At 48.5% G+C, this 11,746-nt stretch overlaps 1 long non-coding RNA gene across 5 annotated transcripts; it reads right to left on the bottom strand.

The window, feature by feature from the left end:
- Positions 1-417: 417 nt before the first annotated feature.
- Positions 418-7,596, bottom strand: Gm32798. Of its 5 annotated transcripts, XR_374916.3 has the most exons (4): positions 7,097-7,268; positions 3,145-3,311; positions 1,509-1,658; positions 418-1,236 (listed from the first exon to the last, which is right to left on the bottom strand). It is a non-coding gene; the product is annotated as a predicted gene, 32798 (long non-coding RNA). The 5 variants fall into 5 exon arrangements; XR_374917.3 differs by lacking the exons at positions 3,145-3,311; positions 7,097-7,268 and adding an exon at positions 7,443-7,596; XR_374915.4 differs by lacking the exon at positions 3,145-3,311 and having other exon boundaries at positions 1,509-1,661.
- Between the last annotated feature and the right edge of the window lie 4,150 nt (positions 7,597-11,746).

The following is an 11,746-nucleotide window of genomic DNA, read 5'->3' as shown; positions in this document are numbered from 1 at the left end:
GAAAGGAACTTAACGTGTCTCTTGACCTCATAAGTCAGTGCTCAGCGGCTACCTAGAGTTGTCTCATTTATCCCAGCCCACAGCACTGCTGCCTTCCAACTTGAAGGGCATGTAGGGCCTTGTTTGCGGGATCTCCCCACACACCCCCAGCTGGCTTCATCTGATTCTGGAATTTAGCCATGTGACAGTGTGTCAGGAATCCCCATGCTATATCGATGCATTCTCCATATGGATTTGAACCTGCAAACACCTCTGCACACAGGTCATGCTTACGCATCTGTTCATTTGGTGAGACCAGGTCTCACTAGATAGCCCAGGCCGGCTTCAAGCTTTCTTTATAGTTGAGGCTATCCTCAAATTCACCTTTCTGCCGCCCCAGGCTCAGAACTCTCAGGTTACACGCTGGTGCCGCATTACTTGGCTTCTGTTCAATTTATTCACCGTCCATTCTAGAATTCCTGCCTCTGGAATGGCTATCTCAGAGTCCATCCTGACTTTCTGGAAAGATCTTCTAAAGCTCAGAGTTCCGGGAAGTCTCCACAGCTTGCTTCTGCCTTCTGGGCCTTCTCGTGCTTTATCTGGCCCCACAGATGTGACCATTCACATCCCTCAGCTTTTGCCCCTGGATACAGCCCTTAACCTCTACACCCTTCCTCAAATCCACACAGAGGTAAATTAGTCTCCAGGAACAACCCAGCTAGCAAGTTTGCTGGTTTTCACAGGACTTTCAGAAAAGACTAAAATTAGAAGCCAATGCTGACTTTTTTTGTTTTTGTTTTGAGATTTAAAGTAAGTCCCAATTTCTTTTTAAAAATCAGAATATTTGCTACTGTGGGCTCGCATTCTATCTGCAGTGATGGCTGATGGGAAGTAGTAAGCGCCATCTTTATGGGGTGGGCGTGCTCTAATTTGCCCATAGTTCCTGCTTTCCTACTTGATGTACTTTTGAGATGTCTTAATCTCTGAAGGTTTCAACTTTATGATTCATGGCCATGGGCTAGCTACCTGCGTTGGACCTTCTCAGAGATCCTTTTGCAGCCTTAGTGGCCATCTCTAGAAGTACCTTCATTATTGCCCCGGGAGCAGAGGTTTACTAAGCATACTCTGTCCAGTACCCACACATCAGGCTGCTGATGAAAAGGGAAATTAAACAGAATTTGTAGGCTCCTCCAGGTGGTTGATTGCTCCTAAGAACATGGCATGATGTCCAGGCAACTGTAGGTGTCACGTTGTCATCTGCAGAAGGAACAGTAAATGATTGGCAAGGGGCATCTGCATGGGAGAGAGAGGAGAAGACCATTCCAAGAAATGTGAAAGTCTGTGGTGAGCTAGATCCGGCTGCTTGCAACCTTACCTGCCTGGGTCAGCACTTCACTCTCTGCAGACACCTTGTCTGTTCAGATATCACAGTGAGTGTGTCAAAATGAGACTCCCCCCAGCCCCCGAAGTACCTTCACAGAGGCTATGAAATAAAAAACCAAGGTGCATACCCTGTGGTTCCAACAGACCTGTAGTCCCTGGAGAGAGGGAAGCAATCTGGAACTGGAATGGACATTTTCTTGACAGCCTCCAAAAGCAGTGGCTCTGCAGGAGGCCTGGACGAGCACTCAACGGAGCTTTTTTTCTTTAACCCTCAGCAATCGTGATGGGTAGGTACTCTGCTTACGTTTGCAAATGAACAAGAAAACAGAAATGTAAACAGTCTGAATAGCTGCTAAGATCACATGGGTTTGGGGTGGTTCCAAAACATTTGGTTTTGTTGTCATTGCTGTTTGTTTGGTTTTGATATAAACCAAACATTTAACATAAAGGGTAAGCCGAGGTCTAAGTCCTTTATAGATATAAAACCTTTATTCATGTCTGTATTTCACACAGTGTAGTCATTAAGAATGACTACAGAACTCCTAGTACATGGTCCAGCTCTTTGTCTCCTTAACATTTAAGTGTTTTGAAGAGTGGCTGACCCTAGCCAAGTGCCCCCAAAGCATTAGCAATTGCGAATCTACTTATCCTGTCTTCATCCAGCTATGCCTACAGCCTCCTCTGCTTCCATTGAGTCCAGACCTACATCCTCTGTCTCTACCCTGTCTGGATCCCCAGCTACATGGTACTTGTGCCTGTCTTCTGTCCACCTAAATGCAGCCTGGCCCCTTTTGGCCTCAGTCAGGCCGAGTGGCTTTCTTTGCTGGGTATCCGTGCCTTCTCTCTGGCTTCTTTCCTCCACCGTCCAACACCCAAGACTGGTGCCTCAGATACTGTGCTCTGTGTTTGGGAGATTCTCAGTGCCAGCCCTAATCTCATTCCTCAGAGGAGGTGATTCCTCCTCTCGGCTTTCCCACCAATCTCTCCAGTCCTCCAAAACCCAGAGCAGAGGGAGAATCACCCAAGGACCCAAGGTTTTTTGTTTTTTGTTTTTTTTCCCCCTCTTCCTTTGCCTTCGATGTGCTTTGCAGTAAGAGCCAGGACCAGCTCCTGCCGGTAGAAAAGAGCTTGGGCCACAAATACTATGCTAACCAGTGGGCCACTTGTGCTCAGTACTTCTTGGGCACTCTGCTCTCAACCTCACCTCTTTGACCCATTCTCCCATCACTTTTTCCTAAATGGATTTGCTCAACAGCTCCCCATTCTTTTATTTTCCAAAGGTCTGTCAGCAACTCGTTTGAATTTTGCATGTGAAGTTGCTGTGAGCAACCTTCCTTTCACTATGAGATTGGGACAAAATGTTGCAAGTGGGTTGCCCTATTTCTTTATCAAAAGAATATTCCTTTGGCAAAACCTCATCAAAAGTCCTCTCTCCCCACCCTCTGCACTCGCTTTGACACTGAAGCAACAATGGGGCTTTGAGGAGCTCTGATACACTAACCCAACTTCCTACTGCAGGAGAACCAAGGACTCTCCAGTCCGTCTTTGGCACTTCCCTCTTCCTCGTTAGACATTGCCCGTCTGTCCACTAGGGCTATGATCATCATAGCTTATCGTCCATCTGTATGAATCAACCTCTCCTTCCCTCCAGCCCCTGTGACACAAAGCTCTGACCTCTGAGTGCTCTCCCCAAGCCAGATCCATCTCAGCTAGTGGGACCTTCCCAAAGCACACCACTTTTTCTCCTCGGCCTGCTTAAACCCTTCAGTGTTTCACACTCACCCTATGATCCAAATCTGGAGCTGCCTTGGTGGCGCGACAGCTGGGGGCTCTCTAGTCTCATCCCTGGGCTCAGTCTCACTCCTAAACCTGGGCTGCTTCCTGTGGTTCCTCGGGGCCACCAGTCTTCTGCCAGGTACTCATGCCTGCTGTCCTGGGTTGCAGGGCACCTGTGCATGGTGGCTGTCAGTAGGCAGTTACTCTGAGGCTAACCGAGCCTGGCCCCAACGCTAGGCTGTCTGGTCTGACAGAGCTTGTCCAGGTAGATGTAAGCACTGGCTTTCTTTCTCAACACAGAAGCTAGCTGGTACAGCCACATGGTGCCAGGCTCTATCTACTATCCTAGGCTTGTTCCTCCTGACCTGATCAATAACTTCGATTGTTTTCTAAAGTGGTAGCAATGTTATTAAGGCTTCTGAATTGCCTTTTGTATTTTTATCTTTTAAGATTGGTGCATAGTTTTTGCTTATAAAATGAACTGACTTCATACACTCAACAACTGGCTTACAAAGTCGGACAACAGCAAAGGTAGTCTTGTTGAGCCTGAACACCTAAAAGTTACAGTTGGGGATTGAGGATATAGTTCAATGATAAAGTGTGTGCATCGCTGTTCAAAGCCCTGGGTTCCATCCTCAGAACCAAAAAAGAGTTATGATTCTGGCTCTGCTTCTCCCAAGAAGGTGGGTGCTGTGAACAGAACCTACTTTTTAAGCAACTACTAAAAGACTAAAAAGGGAGAATTTAGTTCAAGGCAAAGCCTTGAGCGGTCCCTTGTGTACCCTCTCTTTTCCTCCCTTCTCCAAGGCTGCCCTTGATGTTTTGGCTCAGTCTGATTTCATTTAGATAAGCTTGCTGGAGGGCCTTGGGTAGAGAGATGCTCTGACTGGGTCTGCAGCATCCTACCACCACATTTATTATGCAAGTATTTATTGCAAAGGTGGCCCGTGCCTGGAATTCTAGTGCTCCGAGGCACGAGAATCAAGAGTTCTAGGCTAGTCTAGGCTGTATAGTGAGACCTTGACTCAAAAATGAAATATATTTAAATAGATCGTGTTTTTAATTACTTGTAAGCATATGAATCTGTGCACATGCTTGTGGGACCAGAGAAGTCACAGACTCTGGAGCTGGAGGTACAAGCAGCTGTGAAGCTACCTCACCCGGGTGCTGAGAATCTAACCCTGGCCGTCTGTAAGAGCAGTAAGCACTCTTAACCAATGAGGTTTTTTTTGGTTTGGTTTGGTTTTGTCAAGGCAGGGTTTTTCTATGTAACAGCTCTGGCTATCATGGAACTGTCTTTGGAGACCAGGCTGGCCTTGAACTCACAGAGATCTGCCTACCTCTGCTTCCTGTGTGCTGATATTAAAGGTGTGCTCCCTCACCAGAGGCAGGCACTCTCTTTATACTGTGTCTCATTCCCAGACCAATAACTTCAATTAAAATAATAAATCGCATCCTGGTGGTAGTGGCGCATGCCTTTCATTCCAGAACTTGGGAGGCAGAAGTCTGAGTTTGAGGCTATCCTGGTCTACAGAGTGAATTTCAGGACAGCCAAAGCTACACAGAGAAACCCTAAATTGGAACAACAAACAAACAAGCAAACAAACAGATAAACATAAAACATAGATTGTATGGGCAACTTTGTTAAGCCGGGAATAAGTGCTGGAGAGGCAGTATTTGGAATAGTGTTCATGCCAGGTTAGGAAGAACAACATTAAAATGGATCGAAGGGTTGGTGGTTCAATTTGAGTATGAGCAAGGCTCTGGGCACAGTCCTTAGCACAGCAATCCCAGAGCATAGAGGCATATGCCTGCAATACCAGCACTCGGGAAGCTGTGGCTGGAGAATTGCTAGGCTGGGCTATAGAACAAGTACCAGGCCAGCTACAGTTACATAGCAAGAGCTTGTAACAACAACAACATCAACAACACTGATAAGGGTGAATGAAATAAGAAATGATCTTTACAAATTTTATTATTATTTTTGTTTAAATGGCTCTCTTGCCCTATCTTTTAAGCTCTGTCAACTTCATAACTAATACCCGTCTTTGCCATCTGGCAACCCCTACACACAGTGGCCATGAGGCAAATGGCGGTTGATCTTAAACAGCGCAGAGGATTGGTGGAGGTTAGGCCGAGGGCAAAGCACAGGGAGAAGAGAATGGGCAGGAAAATGCTTCATGAGCAGGGTGGCGGGCATAGGAGACCTTGGCACATTCTCTGAGGTGTGGAGCGATGGTGTCCCTATGGGAAGCACAGAGATGAGCTTACTGACTGCTCTGCATGGAGTGGGCTTCTCAGAAGACAATTGAAAAGGAGGCGTAGGATGGCCAGTGAAGTATTGGGGGGCTACAGTGGGGTTTCTCAGCTTGAGGGGGGAAGGGATAATGTGGAAGAAGATTGTGAAACTAGGAAGAGGTACCCTCCCAGTGAGGGAGCTACAGTTGGGATTCATAGAGTAATTGCTCTTTTTTTTTTTTTTTTTGAGACAGGGTTTCTCTGTATAGCTCTGGCTGTCCTGGAACTCACTTTGTAGACCAGGCTGGCCTTGAACTCAGAAATCTGCCTGCCTCTGCCTCCCACGTGCTGGGATTAAAGGCGCCACCACCCCCGGCTGAGTAATTGCTCTTATAGCTTTTTTTTTAAATTAATTTATTATATCTGAGTACACTGTAGCTGTCTTCAGACACCCCAGAAGAGGGCATCAGATCCCATTGCAGATGGTTGTGAGCCACCATGTGGTTGCTGGGATTTGAACTCAGGACCTCTGGAAGAGCAGTTAGTGCTCTTACCTGCTGAGTCATCTCTCCAGCCCCTGAATAATTGCTCTCATGTCTCAGGCAAATGTCCCTGGCAGGCTGAGACTATTCTCTTGGGGAGACCTCACAGCCTCTCTCACAGAAAGCAGTCTTGTCACTTCTTGGTGACAATCTTCACATTCTACAGAATATCTAGAACTCTTGTCTCATACCCGTGGCCTCTCCCCAGACTCAGGAGTGCAGAAGAGGTGGGTGCTGCACGTCTGAGTGACTGGGCGTCAAGATGGAAAGCCACAGCTATGTGTAGGACAGAGAATGGGACACAGAGCTGTGTACCCTGGGCATCCTGGCCTCAGTTGCTTTCCAGTGAGGGCTTTTTCCCCTTTTTCCTCTCTGGGGCAGGCAAACCTCGGGGAGGGAAGGTATTGAGATGCTATGGAGTCCCTAAACACCAGACCGTTTCTCGTCCTTCTCCAGCCTCAGTGGACCACAGTCCAACTTCTGTCCAGAGGCACTGGAGGGGAAGGTGGGGGAGGGAGAGAGGTGCTGAGACAGGCTAGGATTTGCTGAGTTATGTTCTAAGTGGCAATTCTTTATCCTGAACTAGCCAGCTGGGGCCTTGCAAAGAGTCAGGATTGGGGAGCAGACCTCAGCCACCTTAGTTAAGCAGGGCGTGGTGGTGCACAATTTAATCCCAGCACTTGGGAGGCAGAGGCAGGTGGATTTCTGAGTTCGAGGCCAGCCTGGTCTACAAACTGATTTCCAGGACAGCCAGGGCTATACAGAGAAACCCTGTCTTGAAAAACCAACCAACCAACCAACCAACAACAACAACAACAAAACCTACAGTCGTATAAAGTTGACTTATGTCCAGTCTCGGCAACCTTGCAATGACCCCAACCTCTACCCTTCCACTCTTGGCCAGGACACTGCATGCTGACTTTGGAGCAGTGGCCTCTCTGTGCTGGCTTCTTGCCCGCTCAAAATTCTTCCATTTTAAAATTCCTTTCACTCCTCTCCCTTCCCTTTCTCACTTTTCTCTTATTTCATTTTATTTTTCACAGAGCCAGGGATCAGCTGAACCCAGGGCCTCAAGCAGGCTAGGCAGGCATTTTATCACTGAATTACACTCCCGCCCCGAACCTCACAGCGAATTTCATTAAACTTTTCTTCAACAACTAACAGAACCCATTGAATACCTGATCTTGTTTAGCTTGCCAGCATCAGCCACAACCCAAGTCGGACTGAGAGAATTTGCTACTCCATTCCTGTAAATAGAACAAGCCCTTGAGGGTGGGGCAAGGTGCCCAGGCTGTTCTGAAACACTGCACTTTGCAGAGGCTGCCCCTGGGGAGCTCAGGCAGATGCATAAGGTGGCTCGCCAGGCAGGCCAGGCAGGCGCTCCCCCTTCCCCACCCCCCCACCCCATCCTGAGCTTATCTCTCACTGGCAGCTGCGTGTTCACGCTCCTTGCTTCTGCTCCTGCAGCGTGTCTGACAGACTCTCCGTGTGTGTAGCGGTATGCATGTCCGTGTGTGTGCTCACCCATGTCTGCTCCAGACAGGCACAAGGCGTGCTTGGATGGATCTGGTGGTGTGCCCTTCTCTGTCAACATGAGCGTAGACCAGGTCCTCTGCAGTCCTGCATCTGCTATACTTGCAGTCTCCGAGGAGGGAGCATGCTCCTTTCTGAGCCTGGAATAGCTTTCTTCTTTTCAAGAAAATCCCCCACTTACCCATCCAACCTTTCTCTCCCCCTGGGTAAGCTGACGAGCTGGGGCTGACTGGCAGAGGACATGGGGACACCACTGTCCTTCCCAGGTTGGTCTGGGCGGACTCGTCATTATCCGCACGCCCGTGACCCAGGGTGTGGCGCTTAGTAGTTGTTCAGAAAGCTTTGCTGAACGTGTGGGTTATGGACTTGACCAGGAACGCAGCTATGCACATTCATAAATACACGGAGTTGACCGTGGTCTGGCATGCTTGCCACCTCTGTTTTGAGTCATTTCTCGTGGCACTGTTTTAAGAATATTATAGACATGCCACTTTCCTTTAAAACTTTAAATGACATCTTCATTCTGTACCTGTGCTGCACATGTGTTTGTGGGCACGCATGCTCTGCTCTGTGTATGTGGAGGTTGGTGGAAAACTTTCGAATGTTGGTGTCCTCAGACCGTGTGGGTCTCAGGGTTTGAACTTAGGTTGTCAGGGAGGGCAGGCAGCAGTTGGGCTGTCTCACCCGTCTCACTCGACCCCAGACCACAACTGTGGAAGAGAAGCTCTGAATTCCCTTTTCAGGCTAGTTATATGTGTACCCTACCACAAAGCAATTCCCTCTGTGAGGACGTACCTAGAGGACCCGAGGAGACACGCTCGCACCAGGAGGAGCATCCCTCAGCAGTTGCAAACTAGAAATGCCCAAATGCCCATCGGGGTAGACTGGACATTACATCACACAATTTCTACATGAGGGAAAATGTGCGCTAGACAAGAAAATGTTGAGCAGGTTATAGTTCTGTTCATGAGTCTGGAAGGAAAACCAGCAGTGGGATACAGCCATGAGCCATAGAAGCAATGTGCATGCGCACAAGCACACATATACACCCACACACACCACACACACTATATAAGTCCAACTATAAAAAGTTAAAAACCTAGCATGTTGTGTAGAATGTTGTGTAGAGATACACAGACGGGTAAGAAGCCACCTGAGAAAAAAAAAAAAAAAGAAAAATGTACACCCATGGGAGGCTTAAGCAAGAGTCCAGCCTGAGCCTAGAGTTCAAGGATAACCTAGGCAGCATAGTGAGAGTGTCTCAAAGCAGCAAGTAGACAAACAAACATATAATTACTGAGGGCTGGTGGTGTAGCTTGGTGGCTGAGTCCTTGCCTGGTAAGACCAAGGCCCTGGATTCCACCCCAACACAATAAAATGAAGTGAAATGCAATGCAATAAAATAAAATGGTCAGGGGCTCATTTGGACTCATTTACAAAACAAAAATCGTGGTCTTGTTATGTAGCCCAGGCTGGCCCGGAACTGGCAGTCCTGCTTCAGTCCTTCAAATGACGGGGTCACTGGTTAAACCACAGAACTTGCTTCTGCCTCTTATTTTTGACATTGCACGTATGTGCCTGCTTATGTGCACATTTTTACCGTGGAAGGGAAGAGCAGTGTGTGGTCCTCCTCTGCCCCCCTATTTTCTGTCCCCAGTCGGCAGAGGAGGGGCCAAGGTTCCTCTCTGAGTGGGTCAGAGGAAGATTGGGAGTGAGGGCCTCCCTCTGCAGCTGGGCCCTGGCTACTCCCGGGTGGGAAGGGATGGGGAGAGCAGGGTCAGGCGAAGCCGGCTGGCTCCGCTGTTTGTGCCAACTCTGGATTAGGCCAGGGCTCCGGCCCACCTGTTGTTTCCCTCATCCAGCATGAACTTAGCTACTGAGTACCTATTGCAAGCACTGGCCCTGCTGCAGGTTCAGAGAACTGGGAGGGTTTTGTTGTTACTGTAGGTTTTTGTTTGTTTGCTTGCTTGTTTTGTTCTGTCTCACCACAATGCCTTGGCTGGCCCCAAACATGAAATCCTCCTGCCTCGACCTCCTGAATGCTGGGACTATGGACACATGCCATCGATGGTATCTGGCAGGAAATGATTTTTGACCTCTAAAATCTAACAGTATTATAAGGTGACCATAGAACAAATAACCAATGTTGTCAGCAACACATGGGCCAGGCATCACATGACGCTGCTGCTGATGTTCCCACATAGACAAGTGCAATCCCAGAGCTAGCCCTCAAGTTTACAGCCTAAAGGCAGAGAAATGGGTACATCAGATAATAAAACCCACTGTGCAGGATGGGGTGCAGGATGGGGGGCTGCCTCCGGCTGAGTGCTCTAGTTAATCTAACAGCAACCAGCATCCAAGAAATACTTGGGAGAAATGAGGCTAGCCTCTCTCCCTGAGAGTGGGCAGGCGTACTCGAACTGCCGAGCAGTTCTAGAATTCTAGAACAGCAGAAGCTGTGGCCTGGAGCTGTCCCTTGTTGGAGGAAACAGGTGGCAGGCATGAAGAAGAGAATGCCCACCTTGCCCTTGAACGTGTCGTGCGCCCTTGGATGTTCATGTGCCAAGGTGGGAGGAAGGGGAGTGGGCTGTGGGTGAGGTGGGGAGAGAGGAGAAGAAAGGCTGGAGAGTTCTTCTGGAGGGAGCCTGCAGTGAGGCTTTAGGGGAGGGCACAGCACAGAGCTGGAAGGACTTCCTGGATGGAGAAACCAGCTGGGGCAAAGGCCCAGGCCAGAGTAAGGCAGGGAAGACTGCGTACAACCACAGCTGCTGTGCTCAGCAGCGGAGAGGGGAGTTGCAGAAAGAGTCAAGATAGACCCAAATTGTGTTTGCTTTGCTAATCCTTAGGTCCCCCTCCCCCAAGACAAGGTCTCCAGAGCCCTGTGTGACCTGGAGCTCTCTCTAGACTAAGCTAGCCTTCGAATTCACAGAGACCTGCCTACCTTGCTTCCCAAGTGCTGAGGTTAAAGGCACGCAGCACCATGCTTCCTTATTAACACTGGGTCTAGTGTGTTGCTCAGGTAGCCTCAAGTTCCTGGCCCCAAGTGATCCTCCTGCTTCAGTCTCCAAAGCATCTGGGACAAAGGAGCTCTACTGAGATGTTAGGTCTTTATTTGGGGGGCACTTTCCCAGTCCTTTTACTTAGGTAGCCCAGGCTTGCCTTGAACTGGATATATAGCTCAGGCTGGCCTCAACGTCACTGTAATCCTTTCCTTCAGGCTCCTGAGTGCTTGGGTATACAAGATGCCTACTATGCCCAGTGTAACCTTTGTATTGACCTTAAATGTGCTGGGATGCATGGTTGGCTCCATCAGAGGAGGCTCCATTGTTCTCTCTGGCTCAGGGTGGAGGTGCAGTTCAGCGACCTGGACTGGAAGAAGGGAGGCAAGTTGGATTGGTGTGGAGAAGTCGAATTCTGAATGGCTCTTGGTTAGAGGAAGTAGGTAGAGCACAGTAGGGGAGAGCCCCCACCTTGCATAGTGTGGCTCTGAGTTCCTCCACTGTGGAGTGGAATATAGGCAGAAGAAGAGGCTGGTATGTGCTCCTGCCCTGTCCCCCCCCACACCCCCCATCTATCTGGGGGCTTGTCTAAATGCCTGTTGGATAGTGAAAAAAATATGAGCATATAACAAGATTGTCATAAATGACAATTATGCACATTAAAACAGTATCCTTAGGAGGACCTACAATCGAACCAATCAATCAATAGAGCACTTAGAAGCATGAATAGCCAAAAAGGAACTCCTTACAGATTCAAAAGAAGTTTTGTCCTGGGGGAATGGTACAGGGGGAAGGAGGGGACAGGCTTTCCTCTTCAATAAACTTTTAAAAACTTACATTGTTTTGGAGGGTGGGGAGACGGCTCCCCCGGGTTAGGGGCATTTGTTCATTGAGAGGCCCTTGAATGGGTTTCCCCGCTGCCCACAAGGCAACTCATAACATCGTTCTAGGGAATCCAGCTCCTCTTCTGGTCTCTGCGGGTATCAGACTAACAAGCAGAACACATATACACACGCAAGAAAAATACTCATACACATAAAATAAGTTTTGGAAAAAAAATTACAGTTTTTTAAACTCTGACCATAATTTTTAAAAGAATACCACACTCATCTTTGCTGTTTATGGTCTCCCTGTTTTTGTTTGGCCTTCTTGTATGAGATGGTGGTGATAGTGGATAGTGATCTTTCAATGTTCTCATTTAGTAAAATACAAATTCTGGGGAAATTTCAGTCTTGGAAACCGTGCATCCAGAGCACGAGTGGGAAACTGGAGCGTCCAGAAAGTCACCGCGCCTGC

This window comes from Mus musculus, chromosome 2 (assembly GCF_000001635.26).
Source record: "Mus musculus strain C57BL/6J chromosome 2, GRCm38.p6 C57BL/6J".
In the NCBI taxonomy this organism is placed as follows: domain Eukaryota; kingdom Metazoa; phylum Chordata; class Mammalia; order Rodentia; family Muridae; genus Mus; species Mus musculus.
The sequence above is the reverse complement of the archived record's forward strand: the minus strand, read 5'-3'. Positions and strand labels throughout refer to the sequence as shown.